This window comes from Triticum dicoccoides, chromosome 1A (assembly GCF_002162155.2).
Source record: "Triticum dicoccoides isolate Atlit2015 ecotype Zavitan chromosome 1A, WEW_v2.0, whole genome shotgun sequence".
Taxonomy (NCBI): Eukaryota; Viridiplantae; Streptophyta; class Magnoliopsida; order Poales; family Poaceae; genus Triticum; species Triticum dicoccoides.
The window spans coordinates 577370417-577395532 of NC_041380.1; positions in this window are offsets into that span (position 1 = coordinate 577370417).

Sequence of the window (25116 nt, forward strand, 5' to 3'; positions counted from 1 at the left end):
GTACCCACGTACCCCCAAACGATCAGATACGGAGCCAAAACCCTAATTCCACCACCGTAAATTTTTGTATCCACGAGATCCCATCTTGGGGCCTGTTCCGGAGCTCCGTCAGAGGGGGCATCGATCATGGAGGGCTTCTACATCAACACCATAGCCTCTCCGATGAAGTGTGAGTAGTTTACCTCAGACCTACGGGTCCATAGTTAGTAGCTAGATGGCTTATTCTCTATTTTTAGATCTCAATACAATGTTCTCCCCCTCTCTTGTGGAGATCTATTCGATGTAATCTTCTTTTTGCGGTGTGTTTGTTGAGACCGATGAATTGTGGGTTTATGATCAAGTCTATCTATGAATAATATTTGAATCTTCTCTGAATTATTTTATGTATGATTGGTTATCTTTGCAAGTCTCTTCAAATTATCAGTTTGGTTTGGCCTACTAGATTGATCTTTCTTGCAATGGGAGAAGTGCTTAGCTTTGGGTTCAATCTTGCGGTGTCCTTTCCCGGTGACAGTAAGGGCAGCAAGGCACATGTTGTATTGTTTCCACCGAGGATAACAAGATGGGGTTTTCTTCATATTGCATGAGTCTATCCCTCTACATCATGTCATCTTGCTTAAGGCGTTACTCTGTTTTTAACTTAATACTCTAGATGCATGCTGGATAGCGGTCGATGAGTGGAGTAATAGTAGTAGATGCAGACAGGAGTCGGTCTACTTGTCTCGGACGTGATGCCTATATACATGATCATACCTAGATATTCTCATAACTATGCTCAATTCTGTCAATTGCTCAACAGTAATTTGTTCACCCACCGTAGAATACTTATGCTCTCGAGAGAAGCCACTAGTGAAACCTATGGCCCCCGGGTCTATCTTTATCATATCAATCTCCTACTACTTAGTTATTTACTTTGCCATTTGCTTTTCCTTTATTTAACTTTGCATCTTTATCATAAAAATACCAAAAATATTATCTTATCATATCTATCAGATCTCACTCTCGTAAGTGGCCTTTTAGGGATTGACAACCCCTATGTGCGTCGGTTGCGAGGATTTATTTGTTTTGTGCAGGTGCGAGGGACTCGCACGTAGCCTCCTACTAGATTGATACCTTGGTTCTCAAAAACTGAGGGAAATACTTATGCTACTTTGTTGCATCATCCCTTCCTCTTCAGGGAAAACCAACGCAGTGCTAAAAGAGATAGCAAGAAGGATTTCTGGCGCCGTTGCCGGGGAGGTCTACGCAAAAGTCAACATACCAAGTACCCATCACATACCCTTATCTCCCGCATTACATTATTTGCCATTTGCCTCTCGTTTTCCTCTCCCCCACTTCACCCTTGCCATTTTATTTGCCCTCTCTCTCTCTATCCTCCCTCTCTTTCTCTATTTGCCTCTTTTTGCCCGCTTGCTTTTTGTTTGCTTGTGTATTAGTTTGATTGCTTGTCACGATGGCTCAAGATAATACTAAATTGTGTGACTTCACCAATACCAACAACAATGATTTTATTAGCACTCCGATTGCTCCTCTTACCGATGCTGAATCTTGTGAAATTAATGATGCTTTGCTGAATCTTGTCATGAAAGATCCGTTTTCCGGCCTTCCTAGTGAAGATGCCGCTACCCATCTAAATAGCTTCGTTGATTTGTGTGACATGCAAAAGAAGAAAGATGTGGATAATGATATTGTTAAATTGAAGCTATTTCCTTTTTCGCTTAGAGATTGTGCTAAAGCTTAGTTTTCGTCTTTGCCTAAAAATAGTATTGATTCATGGAACAAGTGCAAAGATGCTTTTATCTCTAAGTATTTTCCTCCTGCTAAGATCATCTCTCTTAGAAACAATATTATGAACTTTAAGCAACTTTATCATGAACATGTTGCACAAGCTTGGGAGAGAATGAAATTAATGATACATAATTGCCCTACTCATGGTTTAAATTTGTGGATGATTGTTCAGAATTTTTATGCTGGATTGAATTTTGCTTCTAGAAATCTTCTAGATTCGGCTGCGGGAGGCACTTTTACGGAAATCACTTTAGGAGAAGCTACTAAACTCCTAGATAATATTATGGTTAATTATTCTCAATGGCATACTGAAAGATCTACTAGTAAAAAGGTGCATGCGATAGAAGAAATTAATGTTTTGAGTGGAAAGATGGATGAACTTATGAAATTATTTGCTAATAAGAGTGTTTCTTCTGATCCTAATGATATGCCCTTGTCTACTTTGATTGAGAATAATAATGAATCTATGGATGTGAATTTTGTTGGTGGGAACAATTTTGGTAACAACGCATATAGAGGAATTTTCAACCCTAGGCCTTATCCTAGTAATCCCTCTAATAATTATGGTAATTCCTACAATAATCCTTATGGAAATTATAATGAGATGCCCTCTGATTTTGAATCTAATATTAAAGAATTTATTACTTCACAAAAGAATTTTAATGCTATGATTGAAGAAAAATTGCTTAAGATTGATGATTTGGCTAGGAACGTTGATAGAATTGCTCTTGATGTTGATTCTTTGAAATTTAGATCTATTCCACCTAAGCATGATATCAATGAGTCTCTCAAAGCCATGAGAATTTCCATTAATGAGTGCAAAGAAAGAACCGCTAGGATGCGTGCTAAGAAAGATGCCTTTATAAGAGCGTGTTCTTCTAGTTCCTATGAAAATAATGATGAAGATCTAAAAGTTATTGATGTGTCCCCTGAAGGAAATATGACCTAGAGGCAATAATAAAGTTATTATTTATTTCCTTATAATCATGATAAATGTTTATTATTCATGCTAGAATTGTATTTTCCGGAAACATAATACATGTGTGAATACATAGACAAACAGAGTGTCACTAGTATGCCTCTACTTGACTAGCTCGTTAATCAAAGATGGTTATGTTTCCTAACCATGAACAATGAGTTGTTATTTGATTAACGAGGTCACATCATTAGTAGAATGATCTGATTGACATGACCCATTCCATTAGCTTAGCACCTGATCGTTTAGTATGTTGCTATTGCTTTCTTCATGACTTATACATGTTCCTACGACTATGAGATTATGCAACTCCCGTTTACCGGAGGAACACTTTGGGTACTACCAAACGTCACAGCGTAAATGGGTGATTATAAAGGAGTACTACAGGTGTCTCCAATGGTCGATGTTGGTTTGGCGTATTTCGAGATTAGGATTTGTCACTCCGATTGTCGGAGAGGTATCTCTGGGCCCTCTCGGTAATACACATCACATAAGCCTTGCAAGCATTACAACTAATATGTTAGTTGTGAGATGATGTATTACGGAACGAGTAAAGAGACTTGCCGTTAACGAGATTGAACTAGGTATTGGATACCGACGATCGAATCTCGGGCAAGTAACATACCGATGACAAAGGGAACAACGTATGTTGTTATGCGGTCTGACCGATAAAGATCTTCGTAGAATATGTAGGAGCCAATATGGGCATCCAGGTCCCGCTATTGGTTATTGACCAGAGACATGTCTCGGTCATGTCTACATTGTTCTCGAACCCGTAGGGTCCGCACGCTTAAGGTTACGATGACAGTTATATTATGAGTTTATGCATTTTGATGTACCGAAGGTTGTTCAGAGTCCCGGATGTGATCACGGACATGACGAGGAGTCTCGAAATGGTCGAGACGTAAAGATTGATATATTGGAAGCCTATGTTTGGACATCGGAAGTGTTCCGGGTGAAATCGGGATTTTACCGGGTTACCGGGAGGTTACCGGAACCCCCCGGGAGCCATATGGGCCATCATGGGCCTTAGTGGAAAGAAGAAAGGGGCAGCCCAAGGTGGCTGCGCCTCTTTCCCCTCCCCTAGTCCTATTAGGACTAGGAGAAGGTGGCCGGCCCCCCTCTCTCCCTTCCCCTCCGAGGAATCCTAGTTGGACTAGGATTGGGGGGAGGAATCCTACTCCCAGAGGGAGTAGGACTCTCCTGCGCCTCCCTCTTTGGCCGGCCAGCCTCCCCTCCTCTCCTCCTTTATATACGGAGGCAGGGGCACCTCTAAACACACAAGTTGATCCACGTGATCGATTCCTTAGCCGTGTGCGGTGCCCCCTGCCACCATATTCCTCGATAATACTGTAGCGGAGTTTAGGCGAAGCCCTGCTGCTGTAGTTCATCAAGATCGTCACCACGCCGTCGTGCTGACGAAACTCTTCCCCGACACTTTGCTGGATCGGAGTCCGGGAATCGTCATCGAGCTGAACGTGTGCTCGAACTCGGAGGTGCCGTAGTTTCGGTGCTTGATCGGTTGGATCGTGAAGACGTACGACTACTTCCTCTACGTCGTGTCATTGCTTCCGCAGTCGGTCTGCGTTGGGTACGTAGACAACACTCTCCTCTCGTTGCTATGCATCACATGATCCTGTGTGCGCGTAGGAAAATTTTTGAAATTACTACGAAACCCAACAGTGGTATCAGAGCCAGGTTAATGATGTTGATGTTATATGCACGAGTAGAACACAAGTGAGTTGTGGACGATACAAGTCATACTGCCTACCAGCATGTCATATTTTGGTTCAGCGGTATTGTTGGACGAGACGACCCGGACCAACCTTACGCGTACGCTTACGCGAGACCGGTTCCCTCGACGTGCTTTGCACAGAGATGGCTTGCGGGCGACTGCCTCTCCAACTTTAGTTGAACCAAGTATGGCTACGCCCGGTCCTTGCGAAGGTTAAAACGGAGTCTATTTGACAAACTATCGTTGTGGTTTTGATGCGTAGGTGAGATTGGTTCTTACTTAAGCCCGTAGCAGCCACGTAAAACATGCAACAACAAAGTAGAGGACGTCTAACTTGTTTTTGCAGGGCATGTTGTGATGTGATATGGTCAACGCATGATGCTGAATTTTATTGTATGAGATGATCATGTTTTGTAACCAAGTTATCGGCAACTGGCAGGAGCCATATGGTTGTCGCTTTATTGTATGCAATGCAATCGCGATGTAATGCTTTACTTTATTACTAAACGGTAGTGATAGTCGTGGAAGCATAAGATTGGCGAGACGACAACGATGCTACGATGGAGATCAAGGTGTCGCGCCGGTGACGATGGTGATCATGACGGTGCTTCGGAGATGGAGATCACAAGCACAAGATAATGATGGCCATATCATATCACTTATATTGATTGCATGTGATGTTTATCTTTTTATGCATCTTATCTTGCTTTGATTGACGGTAGCATTATAAGATGATCTCTCACTAAATTATCAAGAAGTGTTCTACCTGAGTATGCACCGTTGCAAAAGTTCTTCGTGCTGAGACACCACGTGATGATTGGGTGTGATAGGCTCTACGTTCAAATACAACGGGTGCAAAACAGTTGCGCACGCAGAATACTCAGGTTAAACTTGACGAGCCTAGCATATGCAGATATGGCCTCGGAACACGGAGACCGAAAGGTCGAGCGTGAATCATATAGTAGATATGATCAACATAATGATGTTCACCGATGAAACTACTCCATCTCACGTGATGATCGGACATGGTTTAGTTGATTTGGATCACGTGATCACTTAGAGGATTAGAGGGATGTCTATCTAAGTGGGAGTTCTTTAATAATATGATTAATTGAACTTAAAATTTATCATGAACTTAGTCCCTGATAGTATCTTGCTTGTTTATGTTGATTGTAGATAGATGGCTCGTGCTGTTGTTCCGTTAAATTTTAATGCGTTCCTTGAGAAAGCAAAGTTAAAAGATGATGGTAGCAATTACACGGACTGGGTCCGTAACTTGAGGATTATCCTCATTGCTGCACAGAAGAATTACGTCCTGGAAGCACCGCTGGGTGCCAGGCCTGCTGCTGGAGCAACGCCAGATGTTATGAACGTCTGGCAGAGCAAAGCTGATGACTACTCGATAGTTCAGTGTGCCATGCTTTACGGCTTAGAATCGGGACTTCAACGACGTTTTGAACGTCATGGAGCATATGAGATGTTCCAGGAGTTGAAGTTAATATTTCAAGCAAATGCCCGGATTGAGAGATATGAAGTCTCCAATAAGTTCTATAGCTGCAAGATGGAAGAGAACAGTTCTGTCAGTGAGCATATACTCAAAATGTCTGGGTATAATAATCACTTGATTCAATTGGGAGTTAATCTTCCAGATGATTGCGTCATTGACAGAATTCTCCAATCACTGCCACCAAGCTACAAGAGCTTCGTGATGAACTATAATATGCAAGGGATGAACAAGACTATTCCCGAGCTCTTCGCAATGCTAAAAGCTGCGGAGGTAGAAATACAGAAGGAGCATCAAGTGTTGATGGTTAACAAGACCACTAGTTTCAAGAAAAAGGGCAAAGGGAAGAAAAAGGGGAACTTCAAAAAGAACGGCAAGCAAGTTGCTGCTCAAGAGAAGAAACCCAAGTCTAGACCTAAGCCTGAAACTGAGTGCTTCTACTGCAAGCAGACTGGTCACTGGAAGCGGAACTGCCCCAAGTATTTGGCGGATAAGAAGGATGGCAAGGTGAACAAAGGTATATGTGATATACATGTTATTGATGTGTACCTTACCAATGCTCGCAGTAGCACCTGGGTATTTGATACTGGTTCTGTTGCTAATATTTGCAACTCGAAACAGGGACTACAGAATAAGCGGGCACTGGCAAAGGACGAGGTGACGATGCGCGTGGGAAACGGTTCCAAAGTCGATGTGATCGCGGTCGGCACGCTACCTCTACATCTACCTTCGGGATTAATACTAGACCTAAATAATTGTTATTTGGTGCCAGCGTTGAGCATGAACATTATATCTGGATCTTGTTTAATGCGAGACGGTTATTCATTTAAATCAGAGAATAATGGTTGTTCTATTTATATGAGTAATATCTTTTATGGTCATGCACCCTTGAAGAGTGGTCTATTCTTACTAAATCTCGATATTAGTAATACACATATTCATAATGTTGAAACCAAAAGATACAGAGTTGATAATGAAAGTGCAACTTATTTGTGGCACTGTCGTTTAGGTCATATCGGTGTAAAACGCATGAAGAAACTCCATACTAATGGACTTTTGGAACCACTTGATTATGAATCACTTGGTACTTGCGAACCGTGCCTCATGGGCAAGATGACTAAAACACCGTTCTCCGGTACTATGGAGAGAGCAACAGATTTGTTGGAAATCATACATACCGATGTATGTGGTCCGATGAATATTGAGGCTCGTGGCGGATATCGTTATTTTCTCACCTTCACAGATGATTTGAGCAGATATGGATATATCTACTTAATGAAGCATAAGTCTGAAACATTTGAAAAGTTCAAAGAATTTCAGAGTGAAGTTGAAAATCATCGTAACAAGAAAATAAAGTTTCTACGATCTGATCGTGGAGGAGAATATTTGAGTTACGAGTTTGGTGTACATTTGAAAAACTATGGAATAGTTTCGCAACTCACGCCCCCCGGAACACCACAGCGTAATGGTGTGTCCGAACGTCGTAATCGTACTTTACTAAATATGGTGCGATCTATGATGTCTCTTACAGATTTACCGCTATCATTTTGGGGATATGCTTTAGAGACGGCCGCATTCACGTTAAATAGGGCACCATCAAAATCCGTTGAGACGACGCCTTATGAACTATGGTTTGGCAAGAAACCAAAGTTGTCGTTTCTTAAAGTTTGGGGCTGCGATGCTTATGTGAAAAAGCTTCAACCTGATAAACTCGAACCCAAATCGGAGAAATGTGTATTCATAGGATACCCAAAGGAAATTGTTGGGTACACCTTCTATCACAGATCCGAAGGCAAAACATTCGTTGCTAACAATGGATCCTTTCTAGAGAAGGAGTTTCTCTCGAAAGAAGTGAGTGGGAGGAAAGTAGAACTTGACGAGGTAACTGTACCTGCTCCCTTACTGGAAAGTAGTTCATCACAGAAAACTGTTTCAGTGACACCTACACCAGTTAGTGAGGAAGCCAATGATAATGATCATGAAACTTCAGATCAAGATACTACTGAACTTCGTAGATCAACCAGAGTAAGATCCGCACCAGAGTGGTACGGTAATCCTGTTCTGGAGGTCATGCTACTAGATCATGATGAACCTACGAACTATGAAGAAGCGATGGTGAGCCCAGATTCCGCAAAGTGGCTAGAAGCCATGAAATCTGAGATGGGATCCATGTATGAGAACAAAGTATGGACTTTGGTTGACTTGCCCGATGATCGGCAAGCGATTGAGAATAAATGGATTTTTAAGAAGAAGACTGACGCTGATGGTAATGTTACTGTCTACAAAGCTCGACTTGTCGCAAAAGGTTTTCGGCAAGTTCAAGGAATTGACTACGATGAGACCTTCTCACCGGTAGCGATGCTTAAGTCCGTCCGAATCATGTTAGCAATTGCCGCATTTTATGATTATGAAATTTGGCAAATGGATGTCAAAACTGCATTCCTGAATGGATTCCTGGAAGAAGAGTTGTATATGATGCAACCAGAAGGTTTTGTCGATCCAAAGGGAGCTAACAAAGTGTGCAAGCTCCAGCGATCCATTTATGGACTGGTGCAAGCCTCTCGGAGTTGGAATAAACGTTTTGATAGTGTGATCAAAGCATTTGGTTTTATACAGACTTTTGGAGAAGCCTGTATTTACAAGAAAGTGAGTGGGAGCTCTGTAGCATTTCTGATATTATATGTGGATGACATATTACTGATTGGAAATGATATAGAATTTCTGGATAGCATAAAGGGATACTTGAATAAAAGTTTTTCAATGAAAGACCTCGGTGAACCTGCTTACATATTAGGCATTAAGATCTATAGAGACAGATCAAGACGCTTAATTGGACTTTCACAAAGCACATACCTTGACAAAATTTTGAAGAAATTCAAAATGGATCAAGCAAAGAAAGGGTTCTTGCCTGTGTTACAAGGTGTGAAATTGAGTAAGACTCAATGCCCGACCACTGCAGAAGATAGAGAGAATATGAAAGATGTTCCCTATGCATCAGCCATAGGCTCTATCATGTATGCAATGATGTGTACCAGACCTGATGTGTGCCTTGCTATAAGTTTAGCAGGGAGGTACCAAAGTAATCCAGGAATGGATCACTGGACAGCGGTCAAGAACATCCTGAAATACCTGAAAAGGACTAAGGATATGTTTCTCGTATATGGAAGTGACAAAGAGCTCATCGTAAAAGGTTACGTTGATGCAAGCTTTGACACTGATCCGGACGATTCTAAATCGCAAACCGGATACGTGTTTACATTAAACGGTGGAGCTGTCAGTTGGTGTAGTTCTAAACAAAGCGTCGTAGCAGGATCTACATGTGAAGCGGAATACATAGCTGCTTCGGAAGCAGCAAATGAAGGAGTCTGGATGAAGGAGTTCATATCCGATCTAGGTGTCATACCTAGTGCATCGGGTCCAATGAAAATCTTTTGTGACAATACTGGTGCAATTGCCTTGGCAAAGGAATCCAGATTTCACAAAAGGACCAAACACATCAAGAGACGCTTCAACTCCATCCGGGATCTAGTCCAGGTGGGAGACATAGAGATTTGCAAGATACATACGGATCTGAATATTGCAGACCCGTTGACTAAGCCTCTTCCACGAGCAAAACATGATCAGCACCAAAGCTCCATGGGTGTTAGCTTCATTACAGTGTAATCTAGATTATTGACTCTAGTGCAAGTGGGAGACTGAAGGAAATATGCCCTAGAGGCAATAATAAAGTTATTATTTATTTCCTTATAATCATGATAAATGTTTATTATTCATGCTAGAATTGTATTTTCCGGAAACATAATACATGTGTGAATACATAGACAAACAGAGTGTCACTAGTATGCCTCTACTTGACTAGCTCGTTAATCAAAGATGGTTATGTTTCCTAACCATGAACAATGAGTTGTTATTTGATTAACGAGGTCACATCATTAGTAGAATGATCTGATTGACATGACCCATTCCATTAGCTTAGCACCTGATCGTTTAGTATGTTGCTATTGCTTTCTTCATGACTTATACATGTTCCTACAACTATGAGATTATGCAACTCCCGTTTACCGGAGGAACACTTTGGGTACTACCAAACGTCACAACGTAAATGGGTGATTATAAAGGAGTACTACAGGTGTCTCCAATGGTCGATGTTGGGTTGGCGTATTTCGAGATTAGGATTTGTCACTCCGATTGTCGGAGAGGTATCTCTGGGCCCTCTCGGTAATACACATCACATAAGCCTTGCAAGCATTACAACTAATATGTTAGTTGTGAGATGATGTATTACGGAACGAGTAAAGAGACTTACCGGTAACGAGATTGAACTAGGTAATGGATACCGACGATCGAATCTCGGGCAAGTAACATACCGATGACAAAGGGAACAACGTATGTTGTTATGCGGTCTGACCGATAAAGATCTTCGTAGAATATGTAGGAGCCAATATGGGCATCCAGGTCCCGCTATTGGTTATTGACCAGAGACATGTCTCGGTCATGTCTACATTGTTCTCGAACCCGTAGGGTCCGCACGCTTAAGGTTACGATGACAGTTATATTATGAGTTTATGCATTTTGATGTACCGAAGGTTGTTCGGAGTCCCGGATGTGATCACGGACATGACGAGGAGGCTCGAAATGGTCGAGACGTAAAGATTGATATATTGGAAGCCTATGTTTGGACATCGGAAGTGTTCCGGGTGAAATCGGGATTTTACCGGGTTACCGGGAGGTTACCGGAACCCCCCGGGAGCCATATGGGCCATCATGGGCCTTAGTGGAAAGGAGAAAGGGGCAGCCCAAGGTGGCTGCGCCTCTTTCCCCTCCCCTAGTCCTATTAGGACTAGGAGAAGGTGGCCGGCCCCCCTCTCTCCCTTCCCCTCCGAGGAATCCTAGTTGGACTAGGATTGGGGGGAGGAATCCTACTCCCAGAGGGAGTAGGACTCTCCTGCGCCTCCCTCTTTGGCCGGCCAGCCTCCCCTCCTCCCCTCCTTTATATACGGAGGCAGGGGCACCTCTAAACACACAAGTTGACACAAGTTGATCCACGTGATCGATTCCTTAGCCGTGTGCGGTGCCCCCTGCCACCATATTCCTCGATAATACTGTAGCGGAGTTTAGGCGAAGCCCTGCTGCTGTAGTTCATCAAGATCGTCACCACGCCGTCGTGCTGACGAAACTCTTCCCCGACACTTTGCTGGATCGGAGTCCGGGGATCGTCATCGAGCTGAACGTGTGCTCGAACTCGGAGGTGCCGTAGTTTCGGTGCTTGATCGGTTGGATCGTGAAGACGTACGACTACTTCCTCTACATCGTGTCATTGCTTCCGCAGTCGGTCTGCGTTGGGTACGTAGACAACACTCTCCTCTCGTTGCTATGCATCACATGATCCTGTGTGCGCGTAGGAAATTTTTTGAAATTACTACGAAACCCAACACATGTCGCCTTTTAGTCGGCCAACACTCCGTGCCATACAACATTGCGGGTCGAACCGTCGTCCTGTAGAACTTGCCTTTTAGCTTTTGTGGCACTCTCTTGTCACAGAGAATGCCAGAAGCTTGGCGCCACTTCATCCATCCGGCTTTGATTCGATGGTTCACATCTTCATCAATACTCCCATCCTCCTGCAACATTGACCCCAAATACCGAAAGGTGTCCTTCCGAGGTACCACCTGGCCATCAAGGCTAACCTCCTCCTCCTCACAGCTAGTAGTACTGAAACCGCACATCATGTACTCGGTTTTAGTTCTACTAAGCCTAAACCCTTTCGATTCCAAGGTTTGTCTCCATAACTCTAACTTCCTATTTACCCCCGTCCGACTATCGTCAACTAGCACCACATTATCCGCAAAGAGCATACACCATGGGATATCTCCTTGTATACCCCTTGTGACCTCATCCATCACCAATGCAAAAAGATAAGGGCTCAAAGCTGACCCCTGATGCAGTCCTATCTTAATCGGGAAGTCATCGGTGTCGACATCACTTGTTCGAACACTTGTCACAACATTATTGTACATGTCCTTGATGAGGGTAATGTACTTTGCTGGGACTTTGTGTTTCTCCAAGGCCCACCACATGACATTCCGCGGTATCTTATCATAGGCCTTCTCCAAGTCAATGAACACCATATGCAAGTCCTTCTTATGCTCCCTATATCTCTCCATAAGTTGTCGTACCAAGAAAATGGCTTCCATGGTCGACCTCCCTGAAGGAAATATGCCCTAGAGGCAATAATAAAGTTATTATTTATTTCCTTATAATCATGATAAATGTTTATTATTCATGCTAGAATTGTATTTTCCGGAAACATAATACATGTGTGAATACATAGACAAACAGAGTGTCACTAGTATGCCTCTACTTGACTAGCTCGTTAATCAAAGATGGTTATGTTTCCTAACCATGAACAATGAGTTGTTATTTGATTAACGAGGTTACATCATTAGTAGAATGATCTGATTGACATGACCCATTCCATTAGCTTAGCACCTGATCGTTTAGTATGTTGCTATTGCTTTCTTCATGACTTATACATGTTCCTACGACTATGAGATTATGCAACTCCCGTTTACCGGAGGAACACTTTGGGTACTACCAAACGTCACAACGTAAATGGGTGATTATAAAGGAGTACTACAGGTGTCTCCAATGGTCGATGTTGGGTTGGCGTATTTCGAGATTAGGATTTGTCACTCCGATTGTCGGAGAGGTATCTCTGGGCCCTCTCGGTAATACACATCACATAAGCCTTGCAAGCATTACAACTAATATGTTAGTTGTGAGATGATGTATTACGGAACGAGTAAAGAGACTTGCCGTTAACGAGATTGAACTAGGTATTGGATACCGACGATCGAATCCCGGGCAAGTAACATACCGATGACAAAGGGAACAACGTATGTTGTTATGCGGTCTGACCGATAAAGATCTTCGTAGAATATGTAGGAGCCAATATGGGCATCCAGGTCCCGCTATTGGTTATTGACCAGAGACATGTCTCGGTCATGTCTACATTGTTCTCGAACCCGTAGGGTCCGCACGCTTAAGGTTACGATGACAGTTATATTATGAGTTTATGCATTTTGATGTACCGAAGGTTGTTCGGAGTCCCGGATGTGATCACGGACATGACGAGGAGTCTCGAAATGGTCGAGACGTAAAGATTGATATATTGGAAGCCTATGTTTGGACATCGGAAGTGTTCCGGGTGAAATCGGGATTTTACCGGGTTACCGGGAGGTTACCGGAACCCCCCGGGAGCCATATGGGCCATCATGGGCCTTAGTGGAAAGGAGAAAGGGGCAGCCCAAGGTGGCTGCGCCTCTTTCCCCTCCCCTAGTCCTATTAGGACTAGGAGAAGGTGGCCGGCCCCCCTCTCTCCCTTCCCCTCCGAGGAATCCTAGTTGGACTAGGATTGGGGGGAGGAATCCTACTCCCAGAGGGAGTAGGACTCTCCTGCGCCTCCCTCTTTGGCCGGCCAGCCTCCCCTCCTCTCCTCCTTTATATACGGAAGCAGGGGCACCTCTAAACACACAAGTTGACACAAGTTGATCCACGTGATCGATTCCTTAGCCGTGTGCGGTGCCCCCTGCCACCATATTCCTCGATAATACTGTAGCGGAGTTTAGGCGAAGCCCTGCTGCTGTAGTTCATCAAGATCGTCACCACGCCGTCGTGCTGACGAAACTCTTCCCCGACACTTTGCTGGATCGGAGTCCGGGGATCGTCATCGAGCTGAACGTGTGCTCGAACTCGGAGGTGCCGTAGTTTCGGTGCTTGATCGGTTGGATCGTGAAGACGTACGACTACTTCCTCTACGTTGTGTCATTGCTTCTGCAGTCGGTCTGCGTTGGGTACGTAGACAACACTCTCCTCTCGTTGCTATGCATCACATGATCCTGTGTGCGCGTAGGAAAATTTTTTGAAATTACTACGAAACCCTACATCCCCTATTAAATCTTTGTTTTGCAATATGAATCTTGATAATGATGGGACTGAATATGATCCACCTTTACCTAGAAGGCGTTCCAAGAATTCTGAATCTTGTGATCTTGATGCTAAATTTGATAAAAGTGGGATTGAAGAAATTAAAACCCTAGATGTTACTAAACCCACTATTATGGATTTCAAGGAGTTTAACTATGAAAATTGCTCTTTGATTGATTGTATTTCCTTGTTGCAATCCGTGCTAAATTCTCCTCACGCATATAGTCAAAATAAAGCGTTCACTAAACATATCGTTGATGCCTTGATGCAATCTTATGAAGAACTTGAATTGGAAGTTTCTATCCCTAGAAAACTTTATGATGAGTGGGAACCAACTATTAAAATTAAAATTAAAGATCATGAATGCTATGCTTTATGTGATTTGGGTGGTAGTGTTTCCACGATTCCAAAGACTTTGTGTGATTTGTTAGGTTTCCGTGATTTTGATGATTGCTCTCTAAACTTGCACCTTGCGGATTCCACTATTAAGAAACCTATGGGAAGAATTAATGATGTTCTTATTGTTGCAAATCGGAATTATGTGCCCGTAGATTTTATCGTTCTTGACATAGATTGCAATCCTTCATGTCCTATTATTCTTGGTAGACCTTTCCTTAGAACGATTGGTGCAATTATTGATATGAAGGAAGGAAATATTAGATTTCAATTTCCGTTAAGGAAAGGCATGGAACACTTTCCTAGAAATAAAATTAAATTACCTTATGAATCTATTATGAGAGCCACTTATGGATTTCCTACCAAAGATGGCAATACCTAGATCTATTCTTGCTTGTTATGCCTAGCTAGGGGCGTTAAACGATAGCGCTTGTTGGGAGGTAACCCAATTTTATTTTTATTCCTTGATTTTTGCTAATGTTTAGTAATAAATAAATTATCTAGCCTCTGTTTTGGTTTTTGTGTGTGTTTAATTAGTGTTTGTGCCAAGTAGAACCGTTGGGAACACTTGGGGAAAGTCTTGTTGAACTTGCTGTAAAAAACAGAAACTTTAGCGCTCACAATAACTGCTGTAATTTTTATTTGGAAAGTGCTTTTTAGTTAATTCCTTTTGAATATGATTAATAGATAAATTCCTCACGTCCAGCAATTTATTTTAGAATTTTTGGGGTTCCAGATCTTGCGCTAGCTACAGATTACTACAGACTGTTCTGTTTTTGACAGATACTATTTTTCGTGTGTTGTTTGCTTATTTTGATGAATCTATGGCTAGTAAAATAGTTTATAAACCATAGATAAGTTGGAATACAATAGGTATAACACCCATATAAATAAATAATGAGTTCATTACAGTACCTTGAAGTGGTCTTTTGTTTTCTTTCGCTAACGGAGCTCACGAGATTTTCTACTTTAAGTTTTGTGTCGTGAAGTTTTCAAGTTTTGGGTAAAGATTTGATGGATTATGGAGCAAGGAGTGGCAAGAGCCTAAGCTTGGGGATGACCATGGCACCCCCAAGATAATCTAAGGACACCTAAAAGCCAAAGCTTGGGGATGCCCCGGAAGGCATCCCCTCTTTCGTCTACTTCTTTCGGTAACTTTACTTGGAGCTATATTTTTATTTACCACATGATATGTGTTTTGCTTGGAGCGTCTTGTATTATTTGAGTCTTTGCTTGTTAGTTTACCACAATCATCCTTGCTGTACACACATTTTGAGAGAGCCATACATGATTTGGAATTTGTTAGAATACTCTATGTGCTTCGCTTATATCTTTTGAGTTGTATAATTTTGCTCTAGTGCTTCACTTATATCTTTTTAGAGCATGGTGGTGGATTTGTTTTATAGAAACTATTGATCTCTCATGCTTCACTTATATTATTTTGAGAGTCTTAATAGCATGTTAATTTGCTTAAAATCCTAATATGCTTGGTATGCAATATTAATAATAAAACTCTCTTATGAGTGTGTTGAATACTATGATAAGTTTGATACTTGATAAATTTTTTGAGATATAGAGATGGTGATATTAAAGTCATGCTAGTTGAGTAGTTTTGAATTTGAGAAATACTTGCGTTGAAGTTTGTGATTCCCGTAGCATGCACGTATGGTGAACCGTTATATGATGAAGTCGGAGCATGATTTATTTATTGATTGCCTTCCTTATGAGTGGCGGTCGGGGACGAGCGATGGTCTTTTCCTACCAATCTATCCCCCTAGGAGCATGCGTGTAATACTTTGCTTTGATAACTTGTAGATTTTTTCAATAAGTATATGAGTTCTTTATGACTAATGTTGAGTCCATGGATTATACGCACTCTCACCCTTCCACCTTTGTTAGCCTCTCTAATACCCCGCACCTTTCGCCGGTATCATACACCTACCATATACCTTCCTCAAAACAGCCACCATACCTACCTATTATGGCATTTCCATAGCCATTCCGAGATATATTGCCATGCAACATTCCACCGTTCCGTTTATTATGACACACTCCATCATTGTCATATTGCTTAGCATGATCATGTAGTTGACATCGTATTTGTGGCAAAGCCACCATTCATAATTCTTTCATACATGTCACTCATGAGTCATTGCATATCCCGGTACACCGCCGGAGGCATTCATATAGAGTCATATTTTGTTCTAAGTATCGAGTTGTAATTGTTGAGTTGTAAGAAAAATAAAAGTGTGATGATCATCATTATTAGAGCATTGTCCCAGTGAGGAAAGGATGATGGAGACTATGATTCCCCCACAAGTCGGGATGAGACTCCGGACGAAAATAAAAAAAGAAAGAAAAGAGGACATAAAAAAGGAGAAAAGGCCCAAATAAAAAAAGAAAGGAAAAAGAAAGGAAAAAATTAGAGAAAAAGAGAGAAGGGACAATGTTACTATCCTTTTACCACACTTGTGCTTCAAAGTAGCACCATGATCTTCATAGTAGAGAGTCTCTCATGTTACCACTTTCATATACTAGTGGGAATTTTTCATTATAGAACTTGGCTTGTATATTCCAGTGAAGGGCTTTCTTAAATTGCCCTAGGTCTTCATGAGCAAGCAAGTTGGATGCACACCCACTTAGTTTCTTTTTGAGCTTTCATATACTTATAGCTCTAGTGCATCCGTTGCATGGCAATCCGTACTCACTCACATTGATATCTATTGATGGGCATCTCCATAGCCCGTTGATGTGAGACTATCTTCTCCTTTTTGTCTTCTCCACAACCACCACTCTATTCCACCTGTAGTGCTATATCCATGGCTCACGCTCATGTATTGCGTGAAGATTGAAAAAGTTTTGAGAATGTCAAAAGTATGAAACAATTGCTTGGCTTGTCATCGGGGTTGTGCATGATTTAAATATTTTGTGTGGTGAAGATAGAGCATAGCCAGACTATATGATTTTGTAGGGATAACTTTCTTTAGCCATGTTATTTTGAGAAGACATAATTGCTTTGTTAGTATGCTTGAAGTATTATTATTTTCTATGTCAATATGAACTTTTGTCTTGAATCTTTCGAATCTGAATATTCATACCACAATTAAGAAGAATTACATTAAAATTATGCCAAGTAGCACTCCGCATCAAAAATTCTGTTTTTATCATTTACCTACTCGAGGACGGGCAGGAATTAAGCTTGGGGATGTTTGATTGCTCCATGCTATATTATCTACTGTTTTGGACATTATTGGGCTTTATTATCCACTTTTATATTATTTCTGGGACTAACCTATTAACCAGAGGCCCAGCCCAGAATTGTTGTTTTTTTGCCTATTTTAGGGTTTCGAAGAAAAGGAATACCAAACGGAGTCCAAACGGAATGAAACCTTCGGGAACGTGATTTTCTCATCGAATACAACTCATGAGACTTGGACCCTACGTCAAGACACGTAACAGGAGGCCACAAGGTAGGGGGCGCGCCTACCCTCCCCCCCCCCTCCAGGCGCGCCCTCCACCCTCGTGGGCCCCCTGTTGCTCCACCGACGTACTTCTTCCTCCTATATGTACCCACGTACCCCCAAACGATCAGATACGGAGCCAAAACCCTAATTCCACCGCCGTAACTTTCTGTATCCACGAGATCCCATCTTGGGGCCTGTTCCGGAGCTTCGCCGGAGGGGGCATCGGTCACGGAGGGCTTCTACATCAACACCATAGCCTCTTCGATGAAGTGTGAGTAGTTTACCTCAGACCTATGGGTCCATAGTTAATAGCTAGATGACTTCTTCTCTCTTTTTGGATCTCAATACAATGTTTTCCCCCTCTCTTGTGGAGATCTATTCGATGTAATCTTCTTTTTGCGGTGTGTTTGTTGAGACCGATGAATTGTGGGTTTATGATCAAGTCTATCTATGAATAATATTTGAATCTTCTCTAAATTCTTTTATGTATGATTGGTTATATTTGCAAGTCTCTTCGAATTATCAGTTTGGTTTGGCCTACTAGATTGATCTTTCTTGCAATGGGAGAAGTGCTTAGCTTTGGGTTCAATCTTGCAGTGTCCTTTCCTGGTGACAGTAAGGGCAGCAAGGCACGTATTGTATTGTTGCCATCGAGGATAACAAGATGGGGTTTTCTTCATATTGCATGAGTCTATCCCTCTACATCATGTCATCTTGCTTAAGGCGTTACTCTGTTTTTAACTTAATACTCTAGATGCATGCTGGATAGCGGTCGATGAGTGGAGTAATAGTAGTAGATGCAGGCAGGAGTCGGTCTACTTGTCTCGGACGTGATGCCTATATACATGATCATACCTAGATATTCTCATAACTATGCTCAATTCTGTCAATTGCTCAACAGTAATTTGTTCACCCACCGTAGAATACTTATGCTCTCGAGAGAAGCCACTAGTGAAACCTATGGCCCCCGGGTCTATCTTTATCATATCAATCTCCTACTACTTAGTTATTTACTTTGCCTTTATTTTACTTTGCATCTTTATTATAAAAATACCAAAAATATTATCTTATCATATCTATCAGATCTCACTCTCGTAAGTGGCCTTATAGGGATTGACAACCCCTATTTACGTTGGTTGCGAGGATTTATTTGTTTTGTGCAGGTGCGAGGGACCCGTGTGTAGCCTCCTACTGGATTGATACCTTGGTTCTCAAAAACTGAGGGAAATACTTACGCTACTTTGCTGCATCATCCCTTCCTCTTTGGGGAAAACCAATGCAGTGCTAAAAGAGGTAGCAGAGAGTTCCACTGGTCAAAGCCCGCCCGTGTAAAGTCAAAGGGCTAGATCTTGTGGTCAAACGCTATAGGGTTAGGCAGGACGGGGGCCCCGGGGGGGTAGCAATGCCACCGGAGCATCGCACTGGGCCCTCATACATGCGGGGTGGTGTAGCGGCATGTCCGAAGAGGCGGCACGCGTCTCCGGGGTGTGGCCCCTCTCAAGGACGGCGCCGCCGTCGGCACCTCGAGGGAGGAAACGGACGCGCCGGGTCTACACGGAGGGGGTCTTGCTGTAGGTTTGGCCCAGATGTTCCTCCAAAGTCTTCCTATGGGCTGACCTAACACAACCGGGTGGAAAGGTCCACTGGTCAAGGCACGTCCGTGTAAACTCAAAGGGCTAGATCTCGTGGTCAAACACTACATGGTTAGGAGGGACGGGGGCCCTGGGGCTAGCAATCTCTCGGAGTGTCGCACCGGGCCCTCATACTTGCTGGGTGGTGTGGTGGCATGTCGGAAGAGACGGAATGCGTCTTCGGGTTGTGGCCCCCCTCCAAGATGGGCGTCTACGCATGCCTGAACACTTTCACATATGCATTGGGACCCGTGAGATGTTTCGGTGGAATAGCTACACCCCGAATCTCCCCACTAACCAGATTCCCTTCGTGTCGACCGTTTCCCCCCTGCGTGACACGGCGACAGCGACGTCCGTGAGGGGGGCAATTGATATACCATCGGGGTATGTTTTTTGTTTAGATAAGGCATATTTATCTTGTGGAAAAATAAGAAAATAATATAAAGTAAAAATAATATATATATATATATATATATATATGCCGACGGCAAGGCTGTCGACATATCTACGCACACGGAGGTACAATCCCACGGATCGATGATGTGGCATCGCACGCAGCTCGATGACGTGGCACGCCAGGTCTATGCCGTAGGCATATCTCTGCCACACAACGGGCCCCCCACTCCCTCGGATCGATGACGTGTCGACGACGCGGATCGGTGATGTCAGCAAATCTATGCCGACGGCTGCCGTTACCTCCCGTTAGCGTAGTTTCGACGCCGTCAAACGGTCGTCGCTGAACGAGTAGGTGGGCCCGGGCTAGGCCGACGGCCTGGCCTATGCCGACGGGCCCCGTAGGCATATCTCCAGCGGTCCTGACGGCCTCATCTATGTCGACGGCCCCGTCGGCATAGATAGACGTATGCCGACGGCGTTTCTACGCCTACGGCCTGCCCTGGGCCGTCGGGATAGGTCTATCTATGCCGACGGGGGCTGTCGGCATAGTTGAGCCATCGGCGTAAGTGGATATTCTGGTAGTGATAAGTCTGTGATCTACCTTCTCCCACAATCGATGTAGGACTAAACCCAATAAATCTCCTCCTCACACATTGATCATCATGAGCCTGCTAGCACTAGTGTTTCTAGCCTGCCAACCATGACCGACCACCCGTGAGTCCATCGATATTTATTACGGACACCTGGGCTCTGATATCAATTTATAAGACGAGATCTGCCGAAATCATCAAATCCACCTGTGACGCCCCCGATTCAATCGTACACTGATCATACACGCAAATGTGTACGATCAAGATCAAGGACTCACGGGAAGATATCACAACACAACTCTAGACACAAATTAAAATAATACAAGCTTTATATTACAAGCCAGGGGCCTCGAGGGCTCAAATACATCAGCTCGAGAACACAAGAGTCAGTGGAAGTAACAATATCTGAGTATAGACATAAGTTAAACAAGTTTGCCTTAAGAAGACTAGCACAAAAATAACAACGATCGAAAAGGCAAGGCCTCCTGCCTGGGAGCCTCCTAACTACTCCAGGTCATCAGCGGCCATCACGTAGTAGTAGACACCCTCGTGGTAGTGGTAATCACCAGTGGTGTCATCTAGCTCCTGGGATCTGTTATCTGGTCGCAACAATCGGGTATGGGGAAAAAGAGGTAGCAAAGCAACCGTGAGTACTCATCCAAAGTACTCGCAAGACTTACATCAGATCTAAACTAAGTATGCATCTGTATCAAAGGAAATGGGTTGTATCTGTGGACTAAACTGCAGAATGCCAGAAGAGAAGGGGGAAGCCTAGCCTATCGAAGACTAGCATCTTCAAGCATCTTGCAGCATTTAGAAGAGTACATATCAACATAATGTAAAGTAGTAGTGTTATCAACCTCGGCCACAGATCCTTTCTCGACTCCCTGCGAGAAAAAAATCCCAGAGCCATACTATCCATTTCTCATTCACAATTCATTTCTCATCACAAGTATCCAGTTCTAGTTGTATCGATCGGGATACAACTCCAAGTGTCCGTTACCGTAGGACAGGCTATCGATAGATGTTTTCTTCCCTGCAGGGGTGCACCAACTTACCCACCACCCTCAATTAACTCCGGCCGAACACACTTTCCTGGGTCATGCCCGGCCTCGGCAAAACAATACGCCGCAACCCGATCTAGGCTTAATAGAGAGGTCAAACACGCCGGACTAAACCTAGGCCCCCAGGGGTCATGGGCCATCGCCCCGGGAACTCCTGCACGTTGCGTGGGCGGCCGGTGAGCAGACCTAGCTACCTCCTTCAAAAAGGCAGGTGCTTACGCAGTCCAACCCGGCGCGCGCCGCTCAGTCGCTGAAGTCTATTAAGCTTCGGCTGATGTATACGACGCAGAACGCCCATACTATGCCCACGTGATGGTTAGTGCTATCAGGCCAGAGGCCCCTCGGATCAAATATCCAAACCGTAGTGGATTAGGAGCACGCGGTAACGAGCAGAGACTCACGATCGATGTGACCCCGTCGCCCCGTCTCGAGTACTCGCGGCAAGGGCTAAGAATGCCCGACCACGCCTCGTAAGTATCTCGTGGGCACCTTCCAGGTCAACCCGACTCCACATCACTCGCTACAAAGCTCGCGCGGGTACCCCTCAGGGTCGACCCGTCTTTAGTAACATGGCTCGATGCAAAGTCATAGTAACCATAGTAACTGTGTGTCTAACACCAAGGGGAAAACCCGAGGAATCACCCCCGGTGAATTCCACTCGATGTTGTCATCAAGGTGAACATAAGAGGATCCACCCTCGAGGTTCACACTTGAGGGGTTGCACGACAGAGCCGTAACGGAAGTGGTTAAGGAGGAAATCACCATTGATGACCTCGATCGTATAGCTACACTACAGAGATCTCATCAGGAGTGATGTAAGAGGTTCCACCCTCGGCACTCGATGGTAACTCTGCAGAGTCGTACAACTAGGGGGTGATGTGCGATGTCGGGGCCTGGACGTCGATCACGTTGATCGAGTCATCGAACATAAAGCGGGGCAACTGGGACAAGGTGGGGGTCACTGATGGATCACTAATCAACCTATACTAAGCAGTTTGGAATAAGCAGGTAAGGTAACAATAAGCAGGTAACAAAAACAGGCTATGCATCAGAGTAGGATCATACAGAAAGCAATAGCAGTTCTAATGCAAGCATAAGAGGGAAAGAAATGGACGATATCAGAATGCTCAAGGGGGGGGTTTGCTTGCTTGGTTGCTCGGCTGAAAAGGAAGAAGTGTCGTCATAGAAGTAGTCGATCACAGGGGCATCAGTAGCGATCTTTGGGTCTACCGAAGAGAAGAGGGGGAAGAAACAATAAATACATAGCACACGGATGCATGACAAGACAATAAGTGGTGCTAGGGGTGTTCTAACGAAGTACTACACGATACCGGCGAAGGGGGATAACATCCGGGAAAGCATTCTCGGTGTTAGGCATTTTCAGACAGGCGAACCGGAGGGGGAATGTTGCATGTTCGCTATGCTAGGGATGTGTGGCGTACGAACGAACCGCGTATTCGGATTCGTCTCGAAATTCTGAGCAACTTTCATGTATAAAACTTTTTCATCAGACTTATAGATTATTTTATATAATTTTTCAAAGTTTAATTGAATTTTTGAAATTGTTATATTTAGTATAAACCAAATTGACTAGTCAAAAGGGTAGGTGTGGCCCACATGTCATAGACTATTTACCTAAACAATTAAATAAACCTAAATTATTTAATGGGGCCTACATGTCATCTAATACTAGACTAACCTAGCACTAATTAATACTCCCTCCGTCCGGAAATACTTGTTATTAAAATGGATAAAAGAAGATGTATCTAGATGTATTTTAGTTTTAGATATATCTTTTTTTTGTTCATTTTAATGACAAATATTTTTGGACGGAGGGAGTACTAAGGGAGTACTACCTAGTAGTAATACTAATCTAAGCATGCATTATTATACCAGCCAGCCACATGCACGGCGCGCACCTACACAGTCTGTGTTGGTCGTCTAGTAACCGATGGAGAGATGGTGGATTACATCCTGGCTGGACTCGATCGGGATTATGATCCAATTGTAGCAGCAGTTGGCGCCATCAAGAGTTCTATTACGGTTGATGATCTCTTCTCACAGATCTCTGCCTTCGACCAGAGGATGGAGATGCTAGGAGATGGACCAGGCGGCTTTCGCTCCTCTGCCAATGCTATTTACAGAGGGCGTGGGCAGTATAGACCAAGAGGTGGCCGTGGGCGAGGAAACAGGGGGCGCGGCCGTGGTGATCGCTGTGACCGCCCCTCCTCTTCTTCTGCTCGCGGTGGCGGCTACGACGGCCATCAGCAACACCCACGACAACAACTATAGCAGCCACAACAGCAAGAACGGGATTATCCCGAATGCCAGATCTGCTACAAGCATCACCCCGGCGGCACAAGGGCCTGCCGGCATCAGTATGATGAGGATCACGAAGAAAAGAAGGCCCAACATTGTCACAAACTCCCACGGGATTGACACCAACTGGTACGCAGACTCTGGCGCTACGGAGCACATTACAGGGGAGCTTGACAAGTTGACAATGAGGGAAAGATACCACGGAGGTGACCAAGTGCACACGGCAAGTGGTTCAGGTATGGACATTACCCATGTTGGAAATTCAATTGTTAAAACCCCCTTAAAAGACTTGCATCTAAACAATGTTCTACATGTCCCTGATACATCCAAGAATCTTGTCTCTGTTCATCGCTTTACCCTCGACAATAATGTTCTCATAACTTTTTACCCTTACTCTTTTGTGGTCAAGGACTTGGCAACGAGGAGAATCATCCTTAGAGGAAAGTGTGAGGGAGGCTTATATCCACTCATATCATCATCTTCATCATGGTCAAATAAACAAGCTTGGAGTGTCACCAAACCATCTTCAGCAAAGTGGCATAGTCGTTTGGGTCATCCTTCTTCAGTTATAGTTCAGCATGTCCTTAGTAAAAATAAGCTCTCTTATGAGCCTAGTTTTGAGTAGTTTGTGATGCTTGTCAACAAGCTAAGAGTCATCAGTTACCCTATCCTATCTCTACTAGTATTTCCACTGCTCCATTGCAACTTGTTTTCTCAGATGTATGGGGACCAGCCCCTACCTCAGTTGGAAGATTTTCATACTATGTGAGCTTTATTGATGATTAAAGTAAGTTTACCTGGATTTATTTGCTAAAGAAATGATCCGATGTTTTTCAAGTCTTTAGCAATTTTCAAAACCTTGTTGAACGACAATTGAATTCCAAAATTCTCGCCATGCAAACCGACTGGGGTGGTGAGTATGAGAAACTAAATTCTTTCTTTTAAAATATTGGAATTTCTCATCATGTCTCATGTCCCCATGCTCACCAACAAAACGGGTCTGCTGAACGCAAGCACCGCCATATTGTTGAAGTTGGACTAGCATTGCTAGCAAATGCCTCCATGCCTCTAAAATTTTGGGATGAAGCTTTTCTTACTGCCACATATCTCATAAATATTCGTCCTAGCAAAGTCATCAACTTTGAGAATCCCATTAGTCGTCTTTTTGGTATTTCACCAGATTACAAGTCTCTTAGAGTTTTCGGATGTGCTTGTTGTCCCAACCTCCGGCCTTATAACACACGCAAACTTGCGTTCCGTTCAAAAA